Source organism: Puma concolor, chromosome B1 (genome assembly GCF_028749965.1).
Source record: "Puma concolor isolate L17-30 chromosome B1, mPumCon1.1.hap2, whole genome shotgun sequence".
Taxonomy (NCBI): Eukaryota; Metazoa; Chordata; class Mammalia; order Carnivora; family Felidae; genus Puma; species Puma concolor.
This window is the reverse complement of record NC_141670.1, coordinates 34,478,966-34,501,701: the sequence shown is the minus strand read 5'-3', so window position 1 is coordinate 34,501,701 and position 22,736 is coordinate 34,478,966. Positions and strand designations below refer to the sequence as shown.

The following is a 22,736-nucleotide window of genomic DNA, read 5'->3' as shown; positions in this document are numbered from 1 at the left end:
TGCCCACGGCTCTGACAGGGTCAGGGTTGCACTTATGGGTCTATGATAGGGGGAGTAGGGAATGCACTCCGATCATGGACCGTGCTGGTGGGAACTTTTTTTTCCCCTCTCTGGTAACCTTTTTGAATCTAAATCTCATGTTCGTTGGCAGCGTAAGAAACAGGCATGAATCAAGTTATTGTATTTCCTGAATTTAACTCTGCCTTTGTAACACTCAGCCCACATGAATAAGGGATATGCTTCCTTCCCAGTGACACGTCTGCGGCTTCTTCTTCTACCTCCCACCCAAACATCCTTCAAGAAAAGGAAGAGAGCTTTCGTACCAAGCACAGCGAGGTTTCAGACAATCTAGCAGGCTGTGCTAGGGTTCCTGGAATGGAGTGGAAGACCCAAAATAGATATCCGGGAAGAATCGAGGATATGGCAACAAAGAACTTACTTTAAAATTGCAGGACCCTGCAAGACCTTTGATTGCCACAATTGAGTCACGTGAATTTTTGGTCTCTGCCATCAGGAGGGGTGTTCCCACGAATTGACTCATGTTCCTTGTTTCCTTCCTGAAGAAAAGAAAAGAAAAGAAAGGCATGCCGATGATCTGAACAATTCCAGCCATTAAAGTAGTAAGAACCCGGGGATCTTGGGTTCACACAGAAGTTTCAGTGAAAGGATGCAGGGCTTAGAGATTCTGTTCCCGTGAACATTCATTCAGTCAGCAAATGTTCATCGAGTGCCTTCCAATATGCCAGGCACTGTGTTAAACCCTGGGATACAGAAGCTAATAAGAAATTGGCCTACCTGTTGAGGAGCTCTGTGTCTATGGGAGAAGACACAAAGTAAATAAGGAATTGCTATGAAATATACACGAGGGGCCCCTGGGGGGCTCAGTCAGTTAAGTGTCTGACTTCGGCTCAGGTCATGATCTTGCAGTTCATGAGTTTGAGCCCTGCAGCGGGCTCTCTGCTGTCAGCCTGGAGCCCGCTTTGGATCCTCTGCCCCCTCTCTCCCTGCCCCTCCCCCGCTTACACACACACACATTGTCTGTCTCTCTCTCAAAAATAAAGAAACATTAAAAAAGAAGGAACTATAACCCCAAAGGACTGCTCTGATTTGCTCTGTGGCTGCCGCCCAGTGGAATTTAACAAGAAGAAGAACTTCATGGTTTATTTGCTGTAATGGATTGTCTAGTATCCTCCCCAAATCCCTGTTCACCCAGAATCTTAGAATGTGCCATTATTTGGAAGTAGGGTCTTTGCAGATATAATTAAAGTAAGGTGAGGTCACACCAGATTAGGGTAGACCTGAAGTCCAGTGACTGGGATCCTCATGAGAAGAAGAAAGGGTAGACAGAGGCACACAGGGAAGAAAGCCATATGAAGGTGGAAGCAGAGATTGGAATAATGTGTCCACAAGCCAAGGGACACCACAGATTTCTGGGAGCTATCAGAAGCTACGAGAAAAGCATGGAACAAATTCTCCCCCTGAGCCATCGGAAGGAATCAACCCTGATTTCAGATATCTGGACTCCAAAACTATGAAACAATAAATCCCTGTTCTTTCAAGGCACCCGGTTTGTGAGGGGATACTCATGGCAGCCATAGGAAAGCAATACAATTGCTTTCTAGAAACTGTATGCTTTGGTTCATTCCCTTGTTTTGTCCTTGAATCTACTCAAAATCACATGGAGTGTTCCTCGTGGCATTTGAAAACGGATGGCTACTGGTAAGAGGGAGAAACGGTCATGATCAGCAATGCCAAAGCTCCCGTGGTTCCTTCTTCTTTGCCTCTTACACTTTGGTATTTTCTAATCAGCTTATTCTGGCTGGTTCTTACTACCTCAACACTAGTAATTCCCTTGACTGTGGGTGTCTTCCTCTCCATTCTCACCTGCTGTCCTCCTCCACGTGAGCTAGCTCCAACATCTTTTCTACAAAAGTCTTTGTCCTTTGTAACACTACCTAGTACATAATCACATGGTCCAGTTGTGACTCCTCAGCCTTAGCCCATTAACAGAAATTCGTAAGAAGGTAATGGCTGTGTGAATAAATGAGAATTGTAGCCAAATAGGCTGCCGGGGGTACTTATAAACGTAAGAATGTTCTTGTTGGGAGAAATAAATGTCATCACATTTTTTATTGTACTGGTACAGACGTCGAGGTGTGTTGGTGGTTTGTCCAATATCTCGTAACTGGTCAGTGCCAGGGTGGAGATGGAACCAGACCATCCTTCCATTCGCTTCCCTGCTGTGTCAGGCAGGGATGGACTGGCCGTTATTCCACAGAGTCCCGTGGCATAGATGCCAACAGTAAGGATTTGTCTATCAGGTTGGTTTATCTGGGAAAATTTTAAAAATTCTGCTTTTCTTTCCTTTCCCCAGCCTCATTATTAAGTAGATGCCAGATGGTGAATTGCAGATTGTATTTCAATTTGTCCATTCGCTCTGAAATTTTATGACCTTGGTTTCACATCCACAGGGAAAAATGTTTCCAAAGAAGCTTGAAAATCATTGAAGGGATTGAATGTCCCTCCAGTAGCCCCCTGGGATACATCTAGAGGTAAACATATCTTTTTAATGTATTCATTTCTCTCATCTATGGGAACTACTGGATAGAACATTTGGAAAGAAAAAGTAGGTTAATTTAGTTAAAAAAAAAAGAAGAAGAAGAAAGAAAAGAAAGGCCTGAATGATCCCTAATCTCTCCCAAACATGACTGATTATGAAATTTGTTCTAGAAAGAGAACTCAGGATTGTTCACAAGCCAGACACCTATCATACTTATGTTTTACAACCCCAGCATCCGTATCATTCTGCCGGCTGAATATCGGCCAACCAGGCCTAACGTCAACACAGCATCCAGAAGCACCCGTTCCCACCACATGCCCGAGTGAGAGCACAGGCTTCTGAGCGGCATGACTTCATGTTGCAGGTGTCACTTCGGGCTACCTCTCTGGCCTCAGTTTCCTTGTTTGTAAAATGGTGCTCACGCCATCCACTTCTCAGGATTATTATGAGGACCGGAGATAAGATACGTAAAGCAGTGCTTGGCAGAGAATAAGTGCTTCATGACTGGGAGTTATCTTTATTATGTTTTAAATTGCTGTGGTCATTTGTGTACCTTTGTGCACAGCCTGGATCACCACAAAATGTTATATGGAAGAAACTTACCGTAGGCTTGTCAATTTATTTAACAGATAAAACACCTTTGCTTTCTAAAAAATTTTTTAATGTTTATTTTTGAGAGAGGGAGAGAGGGAGAGTGTGAGCAGGAAAGGAGCAGGGAGAGAGGGAGACAGAACTCGGAGCAGGCTCCGGGTTCTGAGCTGAGCTGTCGGCACAGAGCCCGACCGACTTGGGGCTCGAACTCGCAAACCGGGAGATCATGACCTGAGCCGAAGTCGAACGCTTCACTGACGGAGCCACCCAGGCGCCCCAATAACGCACCTTCGAATCACCTTCGGCCACATTTTGGCTGTGGTTCATTTGCTTATTAAAGTGTCCGGGCTTTCTCGAGGCTTTTAGAAACTGGCCAGCCTCCAGTGTCCCAGTGCAAGGACGGCAGAGCGGAGGCAGCAAGAGGCAGCAAGTGATGTCCTCTGAAAGGCTTGTTGCACACCTGGTTGAACGGCTCCATCCCCAAAGGGCCCATGTCTCAGAGGGGACATCTCAGAGATGACTGAGAAGAGAAGTTCATATTAAAATAACGGGGCCGGGGAGCCTGGGTGGCGCAGTCGGTTAAGCGTCCGACTTCAGCCAGGTCACGATCTCGCGGTCCGTGAGTTCGAGCCCTGAGTCGGGCTCTGGGCTGATGGCTCAGAGCCTGGAGCCTGTTTCCGATTCTGTGTCTCCCTCTCTCTCTGCCCCTCCCGCGTTCATGCTCTGTCTCTCTCTGTCCCAAAAAAATAAATAAACGTTGAAAAAATAAAATAAAATAACGGGGCCATCTGGGGCGCCTGAGGGGCCCATTCGGTTAAGCCTCCCATTTCCGCTCAGGTCGTGATCTTGTGGTTCGTGAGTTCGAGCCCCGCGTGGGGCTCTGTGCTGACGGCTCAGAGCCTGCAGCCTGCTTCGGGTTCTGTGTCTCCCTCTCTCTCTGCCCCTCCTTTACTCGTGCTCTGTCTGTCTCTCTCAAAAATAAATAAACATTAACGGAAATTTTTAAAAATGAAAATAATGGGGGCATCTGATTGTGCCGTGTGACCCCTCTGGGAGAGACAGATTCTCTGCCCTGCGGCGATCACATCGACTTTTCTTCTGTAGCCATTTTGGATGTGGTTGTCTCCTTCCCTTCATTTTTGCATATTTCTGATGAGACAAGGCAGTATTTCCTTTCTCGTCTAAGAGAGATTACAAAGTGTGGCTCTCTGTGACTTACAGGAAGGGATATGGCTGGCGGGCTATTAGGCTCGCTGGATCTGAACATCTCGAGGATTAAAGGAGCACCTATTTTAGTATCTTCCTTAAGACACCAATTTGGACAAAACACAAGGCATCTGACGATCAGAAGTTGGGAGCAGTGCAGACGACGGTGGGTTATAGATAAACGCACGAAGAACTGCAAGTGAAATGGTCATGTCTTCTGCGGGCACATGAGGGTCCGTGTCAGTCTCTGGGCAAGTGTATTCTACTGGACAGTGTGTTGACATAGGGCAAAACCTGAGCCTCAGGTCCTCGCCCCAAATGGGGACGATAACACGTGCTCTCCCTGACATGGTGTGATAATCAAGTGAGCTGAATGTCCGTGAAGATGGCCCGTAAGTGACAAAAGGCCACAGACGTATCGCTATCTGGTTATGGCTCAATACGGGCGGGCTTTGCACCTGTTTATATATACTCAGCGCATAGCTGATCTCGATCCCCAAGGAAATTGGGATCAGCAAGTGACTTCATATGGAAAAGGAAAGGAAAGTGTCTGCAAAACTCAGATTGCCATGTATGGCAGGTTTTTGTCCTTTCCCAATGGATCCAGGAAGAATTTAGCAGCTGAAGCAGTTTCGCTGCTTCATTTGCTTTCAAAACCTCAAGTCATCTGGAAACTTACAGGGTTGGAGTGGCTGAGAACGTGAAGCCACCGAGGAGGGCGTTTGTGGAAGGGCTCAGTGGCCTGGTGCCCCCGAGTTCTGCTGTGTGTACCACGGAGAAGTCAGCTGTTTCCAGTGAGAGAGAGAGAGGCAGGGAGAGAGAGAGAGCGATGGAGAGAGAAAGAGACAGTGAGAGAGAGAGAGACAGACAGGAAAAGAGGCTGAAGGAAAGAGGGAGAGGGAGACAGGGAGAGAGAGAGAGAGGGAAGAAAAGAGAAAGAGAGGGAGAGAGAGACAGACAGACAGGTAAACAGGATGAAAGAGAGAGAGAGGGAAAAGGGGAGAGAGAGAGAGAAGGAGAAGCGGGGGGAGAGAGAGGGAGGGAGGGAGGGAGAGAAAGAGATAGGATCAGAGAGAGAGAGAGAGAGAGAAAATGAACTGGAAGAGATTTTCTGTGTTCAGCACCAAAAAACCTGAGGAGGAAGTCAATTTGCTCAAGCTTGCTCAGGACCTTTCTGGTGCAGTGGGGAAAAGGAAAAAAAAATCCTTCATGAATAGGAGGAGTTGGAAAGTCAGAATTTTCGAGACTCTGCCTGAACTGCAGGAACAAGAAGGATCCAGCAGGAGACATGGAAAATCAAATGTGTCCCTCCCTTGACTCTGTTCCTTGATCTTCCTGGCAGGATATGTAGAATTTGTGTTGCTAATAGAGCTCTCGAAAGGTTGCAGCCAACACGTGGGCTCGTGTAGGAAACACATTTTGGGTGGTTTTCCTTCATTACATGATGGCGGTGGGTTTATGTTAGAACAAGGAGGTATGTCTTTCTTAGTGTGCCCAGTTGAAGGATGAATGCTAACATGAGTTTTTAAGCTCATAATGGTTCCCATGCCTGCGCTTTGGTGTTGGCGAGCCAGGAATGTTCTCAGTCCTCCAAGTTCTTTAGGATTAGGCCTGCTTCTTGGGATGGGGGAGGGAGATGACTGGCTCGTGGTGAACAGACAACATGCCCCACACGCCTAAAATAATGATAGCTTGATTTATTCACCTCATTTATTCATTAGATTCTATGCTTTATTCACTATGCTTTGCATGTGGAGGGGGGAGGGACAGAGAGAGAAGAGAGAGAATCCCAAGCAGGCTCCGTGCTGTCAGTGCAGAGCCCCACACAGGGCTCTATCCCACGAACTGTGAGATCATGACCCGAGCTGAAATCAAGAGTTGGACACTCAACCGACCGAACCACCCAGGCGCCCCTGCGTGTATTTCTTTTCTCGATGAATCATCACAAGAAATGGATGAGGGAGATATTATTACCCCATCTTTCAGAGGAGAAAACTAGTGCTGACAGAGGTTACATAATTAGCCCAAAGTCACACAGTACTAGATGTCAGAACCAGGATTTGAAGCCACATCTGTGGACGTGGACAGCACCGTCTCAGGTAAACAAAGATTTATTGAGAATTCCTCAATTTGCAGGGCACTGTTGAAGACGCTGTGCTGTCTTACTCTCTGCCTCCCATGGATTTTTCATCCCGTGGGATAAGCAAAGAACACAGTAGCCGTAACATCACGCAGGATAAAAGAGCCATAACGAGAGACTAACAAGGTAGGTATCTGAAGGGTGGGTCACAGTTCCCAGATTGTGATAAAGGTGACTGACAAATCACAACAGGTTCTGACATGAAACAGTCATGAGAGCTGATAAGTGGTCCTCGCGTTATTGAATAAATGGTTTGAAGGCCATATTCACTACCAACGGTCAAAGAGTGATAAGGGGAATGAATCATGGTTATGAGGCCACATCTACAATGTAAGTTAGATCTTGTGTAACTCCAGTTACAATTCGACAGACATCTATTGCACTGGTGTGGGAAATTAGCTGCCCAATCTACCGCTAGTGTCCCCCAGATACTTCTGAGGACTCGTGGGAGTCTTCATCTCTGGACTCCTCGTCTGCCGGGCACAGCTGTGTTTTGGTGACTGCCCCATTTCCTCCCACTATGGGCTCCATAGATATGGGGCTGCTGCTCTCTCCTCACCTTCAATAGATACCCCCCATCTTAGGTGTAGATCTTATCACAAATCATTTGGATGTTTAGATTCTGTTGTATTCAATTTTCAGGGATCTTTATCCTCTCTTTACTCTTTGGGCGGATGCCAGAAACATGGCTTAACTCCAGCACCGTCCTCATTGACCGATTTTATAGTTGGACTAAAGGGGGATGTATCTTTATCTTCCAGTCCCCAAATCATAGTACATATTGAGCTCTTGCCATTTACCCTGCTAAGAGACATGCCAGAGACAAAAAAAGAAGGGATTTTTAACTTTCAAAGAGATTTTTACCACCCCCACCCCAACCCTGGAGAAACCAGACTGATGAACATACGTACTCTGACGGGGACAGAGCATTAAAGATGGAACTTGGAGATCAGCTTAGCTCTTTGACTCTGGCGTGACCTTGCTCAAGCGACTCAATCTCATGTTGAGCCTTTCTGTCCCCACCTCAAGACAAAAGAATCAGCTTAGATGATATCTCGTTGCCATTCCTGCCCGACTTTTTTTTCTGATGCCATTAAAACATATGATGACAATGCTCAAAGATTTGTGACACACTGTGTGATTAAGACATGAACTGTATATGTTGCAAGAAAGAAAGAATCATAGTGAGCCGGGCGCGTCCCAGCTGGACGGATGAGAGGGGGCTCATCTGGTATGAAGAGTGATTTGATTTAGATTTGCAATGGACAGGAAGACTTTGGTCCATTTCTACCCAGGCTATAAATGGACTGAAAAGTTACTATCTAAAGTGAAATTTTAGTTAGTAGAGATAGTATGTGGGTAGGTCGATCAGGTATGCGCTCTGGATGAACCTGCTGTATTTCTGTCCTCAGTTTGTTTTCCTAAAATCCAATTCCATTTCTTGTGCTTCTTTCCTGCCCTCTTCTCTAAAAAAGGAGCGGCAGCACATTTTTCAAATGTGTTTCACCACTTCTTCCTCCTGAGTTCTAAGGAAAATAAAAGCTTATGTAGGTATTAATAGCTGTCCATTGTCTTGCTTTTTGGAACTTTCCTCCCAATGTCTCCAAATTATCCTAAGGGTTCCCCCAGGCATAAAGAGTACAGTGGTACTTAGCTTCAAAGATAACCCCACCCCGCTCAAAGAATAACACCTAAACTTAATCACACTCTTGTAAAGGCTTCTCTTCTTGAATCTGGACTATCCCTGAAATTCATTCCATAAACAAGTGATGCTACAGGACTCCCAAGAAGAAGTCATGAGAAGTTTGAGTCACTTGGCATGTTTAGTCGTAGAAAACTCCCTTTTGGAAACTAGTCACCATAAAAAAAGGATAACCACCAGGTTATCTTGAGACCGCCAGGAAAATGCCCAAGTCATGGGGAGGAGCTCTGAGAGGAGAGACGCCTTGTGGAAAGAAGGGCCAAGGGGCACCAAGGTGGCAGATGTGTAGGTGAAGAAGCCACCTCGGAAGTAAGATTCCTCCAGCCTAGCCGATGCCGAGTGGATCAGAGACAAACCGATCAAATTTTGTGGAAGTTTCCGACCCCTAGAATCACGATCGAACCAAAGTGGTTGTTTAAATCGCTAAATACTACCAAGACGTAGTATTTAAGCTGCAATGGATAACCGGAACAAGTACCAACAAACCATAACGCTATTCCAGAAGTGTTTGTTGCATGAGCTTGGAATATATGAAAAATGGCAGTGGAGAGTAAGATTGGAAAGAGAATTCAGGTCAGGTTGTATTGTTCTAAGACAGTTGGCTTTTTTCCATTCATGATGGAAAACTATTAAAGTTTTTGATCATGAAAATGACCTATTGGAATAAAAATTTCCTTAGAAGTCTGGCTGATGTGTTATGGAAAAATCAACGCTAAAAGAATGAGTTAGGACGCTCAGGAGAAGAGTAAGGAGGGCGTGGAGTGGGAAAGTGGCAAAAGGAAAAGAGAGTGGGGACTGAGTAGTGGATATTGCCGTATTAGTCCGGAGTCTGGACTGTCAACTAGATAGGGAGTGCAGGGAAGCATGGAGGAGATCCAGAAAGGACCCTGACTTTGTAGCCTTTGTAACTTGAAAGGATTGAGCCGTTAATAGAACCAGGGGACATCAGAGGAGGACTAAGTTTGGAAAGTGAGGGAGAAGGGGAGGAGGAGGGATAATGATTATTTCCGTTTTGAGGTGTTTTATCAGTTATCTCTTGCTGTGTAAAAAAGAATCCCAAAGTGTAGTCTTAAAACAGCCAACGCATCGCACGGCTTCTCAGGGTCAGGAATCAGGGAGTGGCTTAACTGGAAGGTTCTGGCGCAGGTGTCTCATGGTTTCGGTCCAGCTGCAAGTGCAGGATGCTGCTACCTAGAGGTCTGACTGGGTCTGGAGGATCCTCTGCCACTCCCTCGCAGGGCTGTTGGCAGGTGCTGAAGTTGCTTGCCACGTGGACTTCTCCACAGAACTGCCACAACATGGCTTCCTCCAAAGCAAGTGAGGCCAGAGAGAAGCAGAAGGGTGGGTGGGGCAAGAGGAGGAAGGAGAGGGAGAGGGAAAGACGGAGGAAGGCAGAGCCTGAGCCCAAGAGGAAGCCATGGTCTTTGTTAGGGCCTGAATGTGTCCTCTCAAAATTCACACACTGAAACCTAACCTCCAAGAGATTAGGAGGTAGGACTGGGTCATGAGGTGAAGCTCTCGTGAATGGGGTGAATGCCTTTATAAAAGAGGCTCCAAAGAGCTCCCTAACCCCTACTCCGTGACAATGCGACAAGTCTGGCCCTCACCAGACCAGGCTGGCACCTTGGTCTTAGATTTCCAGCCTCCGACACCGTGAGCGATCACTTTCCGTTGTTTGTAAATCACCCGGTCTGTGGGAAGTTGTCGCTTCCCGAATGGACTAACACGGTCTTTCTATAACCTAATCTTGGCAGGGGCATATCACACTCCTGCTGCATTCTGTTGTTAGAAGCAGCCATTAAATCCTGCCTCTACTCAACGGAAGGAAAAGTGAGCTCCACCTCTTTCGAAGGGAGAATTTATGGATATATTTTTAAAACCGCCACAGATGTGGCAAATTTCAGCCTCCGAGGGTCTATCCGGGTGAAGGCAGAATCTAGGATGTGTGTGGATCTCGGCATTGAGGTTAGAGGGCAAAGCAGGGGTTGACAGATTAATTTTTGGTTCCTTTTAAGTGTTTTCCAAGCCTCTCCAGGGTGCCAGGCACTCCGCTGAGTGAGGGGGATATGGTGGTGAAGAAGACAGGCGAGGTGCCTGCCTCTATCATGCTTACAGCCTAGAGGAAACTCTAGATGAGTAAATGGGAAGCTAAACACAGGAAGTTATACGGGACACCTGGGTGGCTCAGTCGGTTAAGCGTCTGACTCCTGATTTTGGCTCAGGTCACCATCTCGCGGTTCATGGGATATGAAGCTCTGTGCTGACAGCGCGGAGCCTGCTTGGGATCATTTCTCTCCCTCTCTCTGCCCCTTCTCTGCCTGTGCTCTCTCTCTCTCTCTCTCTCTGTCTCTCAAAATAAATAAATACACTAAAAGAATTATATAAAAAGTAGGAAATCATAATACCCTTGCAATATGAAGTGAGGAGTCAGGGGGGATGTGTAAGAACCTCCCAGATGAAAACAGGATCGGAAGACAGACCTAGAGGACGGTGCAGAGATAACGTAGAGCTCAAGAGAAAATGATGCTGCCTAGGAAACAGGGGGCTGAGGCATTGTTTCCAACCTGTCTGCTCAAGAGCAGAATCTGGCCCATAGACTTATTTTATTTGGCCTGCATTCTGCTTTTTTTTTTTTAAGCTGAAACAGTTGCCAACATTGAAGAATCCTGCATTTCTATTTTCTCTAGAAATTTGCATTCTCCTGGGGCATATCCTGCTTGTGTCGAGATGGGGTGCTTTCAAGTCTCTAGCCTGCTCCCTCCCTGCCCCTCTCAGTTAATGCCATTGCCAATGCTGCTACATGCCGTCTCATTACACTGCTAGGTTGGCTTGTCTTGTTCACCCCTATTCCCTGCTTTGCTCTGGGTGACATCGAAGTTTGCAATCCTAGATCTGATGTTTGTAGGTACCAGCATTCATACAGATGCATAAATGACCCAAGATGATGGCAGATTGTAGGAAAGGTAGAAAAATTATCCCATAGAAGAGGGGTCCCACAGGGCAGGACGGAAAGGTCTGGAAGGGGAGGGAGGCTTGGCAGAGAGGTCAGAGGAGCAGAAGCACTTAACCCTGTGAGGCTGAAATGCTGGAGGGGACAGTAATCGAGCACGACAGCCAACAGAGCTGAGTGTGGCAGGCCAGTCTCTCGGATAGAGCTCCGTCTCGATGTTCCCCTGAAAGACGATGAAAGTAAGAATGGCCAATTGTTACTGAGCACTTATATGTCAGGCCCTGTTCCCGGGCTTCCATGCCTTGTCTCAGTTCGCCCTCACAATAGCTCTGTGAGGAGGTAGTGATACTATAGCATCTTTTTGTAGATGGGGAGAAACTGAGGCAGAAAGGAATTGAGTTACAATTAGCCGCAGAACCAGGATTTTATCCCAGGGCATGTATATGACTCCAGAGCCCCAGCTCTCAACTGCCACACTGGGGCAGAGGACATTTGAAAGTGTCAGAATGAGGCAGCGAATGCCTGGGTTAGCTGCGTTCTGGAGATATTTCTCTTCTCTGGTGGATGACGGGACACCAGTCTCTGGGAAAGGAGGTAACTTCATTCTGGATTAATCATGCGTTCTTGGTTTTATTTTATGTTTTTTACTTTGGGGCAGGCTCCAGGGAGAGGCTGTCTGTCTGAGGCTGCTGGTGAGCAGATTTCTGGGACACGGCGAGGGGGCCTGGCAGTCTGGGACGGCACCTCAGTGGTCAGGTGCTGGGTTTCTCAAGGCTGACCTAAGAGCTCAATCCAATCCAGAACTGTTCACAAATCCACATCCATTATTAGCCACAAGCCTTTCTCAGTGTTGGGCCCAGCCTTGAACGTAGTCTGTTGCGGTCTTGGGTAGGTAGCCAAATGTGGCTCGGGTATGTGGCCGGTAGTGGGGTGCTTGGTGGGGGGTGACTGCCTCAGAGGGTGCCCTCAGCTGAGTCTTGCCAACACTGTTGCCTACAGTTCTCTGCTTGTAGCTCCAGCTTAGTAATAGCCTCCCTCTAGAATGGAAGTTCTAATATTCTGACGGCTGCAGCTTCCTCTTTTCCTAGACCAGGTTTCTCCTAGAAGGGATCATTGAATTTCCAGAAGCAAATAACTAACTGTAAACAGAGTTGATCAATCTGGATCCTTACAATACGGTTTTGTTTCTCTCTTGGCCTGTCTTCAGTCCTGGGGACCCTCTGAAGAACAAACATGAACGCTTCTGGCTCCCGATTTTGGTAATTACTCTTAGCACTGGCTGCCAAGATTTCTTTCTAGCCCTACGGTGCCAGTTTTCTTTCTCATTTTTCATTCTTTTGCTGAATCACAATAAGGCTCAGCACAGAAACGGTCTCTATTGCAACATTTGCCCAACATATGCATCTCAGACTAACTGACAGCAATATTGCTGCGAAATTTGGACTTCCTGGAAATAGCTTGTTCATAGTGGGAGACGTGTTTAAATAATAAAAGTAGACTGTCATCCCTGGGTTATGGGTGAAGGAGCTATTTATAGATGAGCAAAAAAGCCCCAATGTGATAACTTACATTATTGTACAAGGACAATGGAAAATTCTCCAGGAGACAGATAGCATAAAAGGGATTTAAAATTAACCTCATCATGTTTTATTCATCAAGACCTTAAGTTGACTTATTTTTTTTTATGAAGGCCATGCAATTTTGATTCCTTTTACTTCTTCTTCTCTTTCTTTCTTTCTTTTTTTTTTTTTTTTTAAATAAAACCACAAGCCATTTAAATAATTATGCCAGGTCACCAACTGTGGTCTTATGGGCTTATCTTGCTTGGAGATCTCTTTGTTTTGCTCAGTCGATATTTTATAAAATTTCCATCGAAGTCCTGAGGCTGGGTCCAGGCTCTCTAGTTCACTACAGTCTGCCTGCTCCCTACTGTAGAGCCCTGGACTGCTTCGGCTGTCCCTAGGGGTATCCAAGGGCGTGACCCTTGCGCTGGGTCTGCGTGTGCCTGTCTGTGCAGACCAGATGTATCCTGTGTCCTTCCCTTTGTACATACTGCAGTTGCAACTAGCTTGTCTTCCTTAACCCTTGCTTTTAATTCGAATCTTACAGCTTCTCATATGCTGCTTCCAAGAAGCCTTTCCAGGCTATTCTGGTCCATGGCGATCTCTCTCTTTCCTAGCTTCCCAACACGTGTAATTAACAAATGGGGGGGGGTGGGGAACTGAGGAAATGGGATCATTAGGAGGTGTTCTAATAATGTTATTATAGGATTTGAAAGGAAGGAAGGAAGGAGGACGGAAGGAAGGAAGGAGGACGGAAGGAAGGAAGGAAGGAAGGAAGGAAGGAAGGAAGGAAGGAGGACGGAAGGAAGGAAGGAAGGAAGGAAGGAAGGAAGGAGGAAGGAAGAAGGAAGAAAGAAAGAAAGAAGGAAGAAGGAAGGAAGAAGAAGGAAGGAAGAAGGAAGGGAGGAAGGAAAAATGAAAGAAGAAAGAAAGAGAAAATAATAGAAAGGAAAAAAAAAGAAAAGGAGGAAGAAGAAGAAAGGAATTTGGAGTAATATAATTCTTAATTACCAACATTAATATTTGACCTTAAAGAACATCTAATGAGCCTTCCTCATTTTAGCGCAGAGTTGAGGTGACTAATTCAAGGTCACACTGCTAGTTAATGGAAGGGTGGCACTCGCAATGCAGTCTGCTAATTCCTGTCACAATGTCATTTTTGTCTCTCTCCCTCCCTTCTCCCCGCCCTCTCCCTAAGCCTGTGTGTGAGCGCGTGCACGTAAACACGTGCACAACGGTATACACAGAGAATGCTTTGGAAGCTTCTCTGTGACAAAAGCCCACTGAGACATCATAAATCTTTTCACGTTGATGGATAGTGGATGAATTCAAAGTGTAACATCGGGGCTCTCTGGTTAATTTGAATTGGGAAAGTCAGAGAAGCCAACGAGACATGTTAGATAAGTTTTCATCTGTAATGTTAAACAAAAGTGGGTGCTTAAAAATGTGTCAAGAACCCTTCGGCTAAGTAGAAAGCTTCACTGTCCGGACCGTCTCCTTCCCCAAAGCTTACCGGTAGTTAAACTTTTATTGCACTTCTGTTAGTTAGCAAATGTGACGCCTCAGCCTTTCTGAATCCTTGGAGCCAAGGAAGGAGGCTCCAGGTAGAAGGGGCGCCCTTGCAGAGGGCTTCCCTGGCCTTCCTGCTCTGTGTATGTCAGGGATTGATATGCAGCTGTTCTCCAGATGCCGACTCTTCCCCAGAAGCAGCTGCGTCTCAGCAGGGGCCCCTTCTATCAATGTGACAACCTGCTGAGGGCTTTGGAACCCTTCCAGATGTAAGGCAAGTTGAGGCTATAAAACATAATCATTAGCATTATCTCCATTTTCGTTTTCGGGTCTCAGCTGTTAAAAGTTTCTTGTACCGATTGAGGGCTTAATTGTTCTCATTTTTCTTCATAGGTAGCTTCTTTTAGACAGCATGGGATCGTCCCTTGGAGCTGGATTTCCTAAAAAGAAAGAATAGCTATGAGTAATGTTCCTTGCTGCTGGCAGGCTGAGAAGCCTGAGATTAGGGAGCTGTCTTTTCCCAGCGGCAGTGATCCTCATGTCTGTGAGCTGAACAAAATCGTCCATGGCTTTCTTTTGCTGAATCACAGGCTTTCTTCTGCTGAATATCCTTGGAATCAGTTTCTTCTTTCTTTCTTTTTTTTTTTTCTCCCCTCCCCTCCCTTTGTTAACACAGCCCCCGGGCTCACATAGTGCCTGGAGAGGATCTCTTGTTACTTTATTCTTCTTGGGATCTCTGCTCTATTCAAGAGGGGAAATATATCTATAGTTTGGGGGAGTGTTACTTGAAGATTCAAAAGCTAATGTTTCTTTGCAAAAACTAAAAAGAGATTTCATACTGAAGGTGCAGTAAGTTGGAAACATGGGGCTTGAAGGCCTGTGAAAACATTAACCAAAGCAATAGGTAAAATAATGACCTTGCGTAAATTTGCCCATAGAAATTTATCTTGTCGGTTTATACTGCAGTCGTTTTGTCTTGGAAATCCAATTCCTCGGTGCCCAATCTCAGAATCACACTGAGTTTCGATGACAGCATTAGAAATGCTCGTTTAGCCCCACACTGATCTTCACGCAGGCAGACGATTATGGCATCGGCAGCAAACATCTCATGCGAGGAACTGCTGAGAAGCATTTGCTCACATGGGGAGCTCAGTAATTGGCCAGGAGACAGACACTTATGCATATTGCTACCTAAATTTCCGGCAATGTTTTACAAGTCTTGAATTCGACATTCAGAAGGTTCCTGTCAGTTTTCCAGGCGGGTTACAAAATGCTGAACAGGCTCATGAGGGGTTCTTGGTGGCAGATGTCTCCTGAGGCTGGGTCCTGGGCGAGGTGGCCTTGAGATCTGCCGTTAAGCCTGTTTTCTCCGGTGAGCTCCAGTCTCTATGATGAGAGATGTGAAGCGTGTGCAGTGGGGGCTGAACTTCAAGTCAGAAACTCCTTATTTCACCTAGCAACATAAAACAATATGCATAGTAAGATCCCGTTAAAAAAAAAATACAGGGGCGCCTGGGTGGCTCAGTCGGTTAAGCGTCCAACTTTGGCTCAGGTCAGCATCTCGAGATTGACGAGTTCGAACCCCGCGTCGGGCTCTGTGCTGACAGCTCGGAGTCTGCTTTGGATTCTGTGTCTCCACCTCTCTCTGCCCCTCCTTTACTTGTGCTCTCTCTCTCTCTCTCTCTCTTAAAACTAAATAAAAACATTTTTTAAAAATTAAAAAAAAAAGCACACACATACTAATATCTACCTATCAAACGTGTATTTAAAAGAAGATTGTAAGACAGAGTTAATAGTGATTTTGTCTGCTTAATAGGATTGTGGATGATCTTTTTCTTTTTATTACAAAGACATAACAGTTTACATTTGTAAAAGTGCCTTTTGTATTTTCTTTTTAAGAGTTTTTGGTATTTTCCGATTTTTTGTTTTTGCAATAAACACGAGTTACTTTGTAATCAGAAAATATCTAAGGATGTGTACACATTTACGAAATATTTGACATCCAAATTAGCATCAGACTTGGCCTGATGAGTTTCCGTGTTGAGATTCTTTTCTTTACAAATTGTACTTGAATCTCATTTACTCAGGACATCTACTGTGTGGGGCATAAAAGCTAGCTCAGGGAGGAGCTGTACGAAACCCAGATTTACCATTTTGTCCTTGGTGCTGCTGATGAATTTGTCTAATACCCACACTTTTATACCTTGTTTCGGCTGGTGAGGGGGTATATACAGATGTGAAAACTGATCTACATGTCTTATTGTACGTTAATTAAAAACCGAGCACTCTGAAGATCTACGTGTCTTATTGTATGTTAATTACGTATTAATAAAAAAGAAATAAAAATAAAAGATCCATGTAAGGTAGAGTGTGATTTTTTTTTTTCAGCACTTTGAAATGTCGTTGAGATTATGGCCCAAACTGAATGACCTGATCAGAGAAATGCCTGATGGGAACAGAGTATTCCACTGTTCTGTATGTTCTGCCCGAACCAAAGTGTGAGCTGTGGTTAATTTCTCTAGGTTGGAAAATGTGATAATAACAGTATTCGGAAAAGCCACCAGGCGATCTCTTCCCCATGAAACCAAAGTCTAAGAAATGCTGCCTCTCCTTGCAGAAGATGTCAATGTCTCAGCGAAAGAGGGCACTGAGCAGGGTCCTTTAACTTTTGTAGTTGGGAGAGTGACAAATGAGAGCAGATGAAGAGGCCAAGTGACACAAAAATGTTCAAAGAATATAAAGCATCATCTGGAATTAAGACACTGAACAGGATAAGAGACAAGATCACTTACCTGGGATATCTTTGATTTTATAAGTAGTAAGGTAACCTACAAATTCTGGTTTTCTCCTGTCTGTTTTCGATGAGGCACCCATGCTGGGCGGGGCATTTTTCACCAATGAGGAACTGGCCTTAAATATGCGCTAAGGCCAAGAGCTTATTTCTTAGGACTTCTTTTCAATTTAACTTAATTTAATAAAGTTAGGCCAGGTGGCTTGGAAAATCAACCAACTGTGCTTTGTTATAAATCTTTAGCTAAAGAGGTTAATTCAGAAAAAAAAATTAAATTATTCCAACTGTTGTCCTGATCCTCAATCTTAGGTTATGTGTATAGATACATTATTATGTGAATAACAATATTTTAAGTTTACAGTGCATTACAGTTTTGAGTCTGGTGCCTTAGACCGCTCAGCCAATCGTCAGTATCCTGATACAGTGCATTATAGTACAATTATATGTGTATATATATGTATATATGTATGTATATATATATACACATATGTATATGTGTATATACATATGTACATATGTATATATATGTATATATATATACATTTTTTAAGGAAAATTAAATTCAATGATGTTTATGGCTTTCCCAATTCCACTACTAGAAATTGGATCTGACCCCCATGTTGTCTTCTGATAGCTCTGATTCAAAAGGACACTTGTTACTTATTTCTATTTTTGAAAAATCTGACCACTCTATTGATGGTCTGGGACACTCCAGATAAGTGAACACCCTGGGCCTTCCACCTATGGAATCTGCACTGGCTTCTGGTTCCCCATGCCTCGCTTGTCTGTGGATTCAGCAAGGCCACCGAAAAATGTAATAATTTAAATTCCTCCAGATCAGGCTAACTCCCTGAAAAAGGTAGGAAGCTAAAATCCCATACAGTTCCCCACTATCCTCAATGCCCCACCAAGATATTCCTTGCTGGACGCATTTTGTGAGTGCCTGTGAACAACCTTCTCATTTTTTTCCCACCCGTGTGCTTGACGTCACATGGGAGCAGTCACAGACCACTGCCACTTCTCTCAGTGCCCTCCTGGGGTGTCATATCTGACAAGGGTGCCCTTGCTCTGTCCTTCATTTACCAACCTGGGAGGTACCAGAGTGGCAGAGAGGAGGAGAAGTTTGTACAAATGACTATACTTGGAGATTAAGAAGGAGCCAGCCCAACTATGTAATCTGCCAACGTCAACTGCTAATAAGCACGTTAGCCCACGTGTCCTTGAAGGAGGTCTGAAAGGTTCTTTAATGGGATCCAAATTTGCTTTTGGTAACCCTGACCCTCCCTGAGCTTCCCTGCCAGGCCTGAGACCGTAAGGAGCAGGTAGTGTGCTTGGCTCACCTGTTCTCTGCTTCTCTCGGGCACGTAGACATCAAAGCAGAACAGCTTAGCTCCCTTCCCTCAAGGCTTGTCCAAGAAAATAATGCCTCAGCAGATCTCCTCTCTGTTGGGCTCAGACCTGAATCCACAGGCTGAGCAGGGAACTAATATTTGAAGTCAGACACCAAGCGTTCCCCAGTTCCCAATCTTCCCCTTACGCACTCTGGAATGCACACACCCACGTGCTCAAAATCTTCTTCATTTTTTTTTTTTTTAATATTTGTTTATTTATTTTGATAGAGAGAGATAGAACATGAGTTGGGGAGGGACAGGGAGAGAGGGAGACAAAGAATCCCGAGCAAACTCCACCCTGCCAGTGCAGAGCGGGACATGGGGCTCGAACCCACAAACCGTGAGATCGTGACCTGAGCCAAAATCAAGTCAGAGGCTTAACTGACCGAGACCCCCAGGTGTCCCACTGAAATTTTTCTTTAAGCAAAAACTTAATATACAAATAACTTATGATGGCCACACCTATTAATCATCTATGGGCCAGGCCTCAGTCACAGCCAAATCCTACTTTTGGCTCAAGCCAAGACCTCTGCCTCATCTTCTAGCTGGAACAACAAAATTAACACACAAGAGAAGATTAGTGTGCAATCCAAGATAGAATGAAATCAAATGTTGGATAAACTATATGTACTGTAAATGCTGTGGGGTTTCAGGGCCGGAAGATGCCTCCTACAGGCTAGTGTTGTTAAGAAAAATGGAATGTGAGGACAGACGTGTACTGAACCCTGAAGCAACGGTAAGATTTTCACAGGAGAGACCCCGTGTCGCATGAATTCTCCTTGAGGGATGTGTGACACGCACGTCCTTATAGAGGTCATTTCATGAGTTTTCTCATTTCAGACTTTTAATGGAAACCAACTTGCTGGCTTATTTTCTCCCTCCTGTCTTCTGGCACTAGAAAGATAAGCGTTTGAGTTCCAATTCCACGCTTTGATGTGTTGAAGTGATCCAGGCAAAAAGAGATGTGGTTCTTTAGACCAAAAGTAGAAGCTGCCAAGACACTTAAGCAGTTCCTGGAGGTTAGTATTTGCTGATGAATTAGACGTGAAGGTGAGGAAAAGAAAGGAGGTAACGATGATGGCAAAATTTTTTGCCTGATCGTTCGGAAGGATGAAAGACAGTCCCATGAGTGGGGATAAGGAAGGGGCAGGTTTTGAGGGCAGAAGGTTAGGAGTTCAGTTTCCGGCACTTTCCATTCGGTATCCACATGGCGATAAACCTAGTGTCCAGTTAGACAGGAGTTTGGAGTGCACTACAGAGGTTTGGGATGGTGACACAAGATTGAAGTCATCGGCTTAGAGATGGCCTTTAAACACACCTAGGAAATGGGAGGAGTTCGACAAGGGGCGAGATCCCAGGCTACAGAGTCCTGACGGAGGAGGCAATCCAACATTCTCAATAATCAATGTGTATCCCAGAATCTTGGGCTTCCCTTCCCTCACAACCCCTCCAGCCTGTGCTCTGGGGTCCAGCGAGCGGTCATGTGGTGTCCTCTGGGCACTGAACAATTTTCTCGCGGCGTGTAGGATATTCACGGACTCTGCTACCTGGGCCAGGCACCGCTGCCATCTGCTGGGCACTCATGGGGCTTCTCCCGAGTACTGCTGCACCCTCTGGATGTCACAGTGTCCTACAGAGCTTGAAGTCCCGAGGTGGGTGGAATGACGGTGGTATTGTATGCGGGGGGTTAGAGGTTTACCAGAGCCGTGCAGTTTATGGCCCCAAATTTAAGAGCTGAAAACGCCAAATTCTCCCTCTTACAGCCACCTATCCCCACCACATCCACAGGACTCAAATTCTAGTGACAAACACCATGCCGACCTTGGACTTGTCCCTTCCCTGACCCCACAGGCCATGCTTATCTGTTTGACCTTCTCTTCCCTTGGAATGAATTCTCCCCCGGGAGGTTTCTTCATCCCTCATTCGAACAGACAGCTGGCAAATCCAGTGCAGTGGTTTGCCAGACACGTCTAGATATGCATCAGTCCTAGCAGTGGGGCTTTTAGGCATTTACGGGGCCGAAAGTTGCTTTTTAAATTTCAGAGGAGAACACATCTGACGTTATTAGTTACTCTGAAGTCCCCTGGCTTAGAGAGCCGTAGATCCGATTTAGGGTAACAGCGAGCGGTATCTTCCGGTGTGTGAGTATCTCTCCTGCAACCTCTTTGATCATTAGCCCGAAGGAAGCAAACTTCAGTTGGCATTGACAATGACAGGGCACTTAGGGAGAGAGTCGTTTGCTACTTTTCCGGTTTAGAGGTGAAAGCGCGCCGCAGCCTTCTAAACGTTTAAGCGTGGGGGCAAATGGGACTGTTAAAATCGTGTGGTAATTCACAGTTTAGTAGTGTTTTATTACGATCATGCTGTCTTTAGATTTTAAGTTGCGGCGAAAAAAAAAATCATCTTACCAGTGGGCATCTACGTGTGCCTGGATGAATATCTTCTTTTTGAACAGGGCGGGCCCCAGAGAAGGCATTGTGTCTTTGTCTGTGTTTTGTACTCCCCACACTCTACGGGGAGCCACTAAGACAGCCTGGCATTCTGCTGGTAAGCCCCTGTACCACTAGACAGAGTTTATTTTGGGGGCTAAGTGTCCTCTCTGATCAGTCCGTGCCAAGGATTTGATTTACTGACTGATTTAAGAGCTTACTGACATCAGTCAGTAAATAGTTTGAGTCTCGCCTCTGGTTTTATATAGCTATTAACCCGTTGACTATTTGAATCTTATAGAATGATTTGCCGTATTACATATTACATTGAAAAATTGTAATAACCTCATGAGGTATAAAGAGGAGATGTGATGTTCATTAGTTTCATTGGAAACATAAGAAAACTCAAAGTCACAGTGCCCAGGCCTCAGATGATACCGGGAGAAGGTATTAACATCATCTTTCAAACTCAGGCCCTCTGACCCCCAGGAAGGTGCTGTCTCTAGCAGGAAGTCCTTCCTTCTTAAGGCTCTTCCGCTCTTTGGGTCATTATCCCTGTGGACTTTGATTTCTCCTCACAGTTACTCCAAAGGAAGAAAAGCCAGAACTGTAGTTGGTGCATTTCCCCCCCAGTATTTTAAAAAAGGTGCCATCTTCTCCTCCTTCTGGGTTTGCGTGTTTGTGGGGGGGGGGACATCTTAGCCAAACGGAAAAACGAGGATATGAATTTATAGACTGATGTGCAGGTCAGAGGAGGGGAGTGTTTTGTGGGTGATGACGGGTGTGTGAGGGATGTGAGGCTGTGAGCAGGTGTGTGAGAGAGTGTGATAGAGTCCAGTGATGTGAGACTGAGTAACATTTCCTCTCCGCAGGGTAATTTGCTATGGGACACTTGACACAGCAGGAAATGGGGGGAGCAGAAAGCGTAAGAACAGCTGGAACACCTGGAGAAATGCTATACTTGCACCGGACTGTGGATTCAACATCTTCATTTCATTTGCTACCTGGTATTTGTTATCTCTCTTCTGATGTGTTAAGGTTGTTTTCGTTTTCGTTTTTGTTTTTGTTTTCCCTAACTTCATGCCAAGCTTCCGGAGGGAAGGAATGGTATTTTGCCTCATTTTATCCCTGCAATGTCTGGCCGGCCAGTGCTAGGAACCGTGTGTGTGTTTAGAACCCATAATTAATTGATTGATTCCTGCCGTTCCCTGTGGTCATATATCTTATGGCTCTGCAAGCTGTAGTTAAAAAAAAAAAAAAAAAAAAATTCAGGAGCCCCAGTAAGGCAAGTCAGTTAACAATCACTACCTCTCTTAAGCTCTTAAAGAGTCCACACACGCTAATGCTGTCATTTGGATGTCCAAATAGATTTTATTAAGGCAAAAATGTAACAAAAATCTGAATAGACGTTTTGGGAGGTCTGACCAGAAGAGTCTCTCTCAAGAAGGTTTTGTTTACCTGACTTTAATAATTGTAGAGACTTAATCATTTCTTTTCTGAGATTTGCCCTACGATCCATCTCACCCCAGATTTTCATAATTATCATTTGCTGGCAGCAGAAACTCTTGGGATCGTGGGAGTAGCAAGGGGGCAAAGTCCCAGTGAAAAAGCACTTTTCAAGTCTCTGCTTGAGTCGCATTGGTTAGTGCCCTGTTGGCAACATCAAGCCCAGCCCCGGTTTATTGATTATGTGAACAAGTGTAGGCTGGCTGACCACATGGGGTCCATGTCGTCCCAGCTGATAGCCAGCCAAAGCCCAGAAGCAGAGGCACCTTAGCTGAGTGACAGCTGGCCCTACGCACACAAATGAGCCCCAGTGAGACTAGCAGAAGAACCACACAGCTGAGCCCTGCCCAGATCGCCACTCTGCTCAACTGTGAGATAAATGTGTGTTGGTGTTTTAAG

At 45.4% G+C, this 22,736-nt stretch overlaps 1 long non-coding RNA gene across 1 annotated transcript; it reads left to right on the top strand.

Annotated features, from left to right (window-relative positions):
- The first annotated feature begins 2,110 nt into the window (after positions 1-2,110).
- On the top strand, positions 2,111-21,833 carry LOC147581563 (uncharacterized). The gene is made up of 3 exons (XR_015249701.1): positions 2,111-2,552; positions 6,494-6,623; positions 21,704-21,833. It is a non-coding gene; the product is annotated as an uncharacterized LOC147581563 (long non-coding RNA).
- Positions 21,834-22,736: the final 903 nt, after the last annotated feature.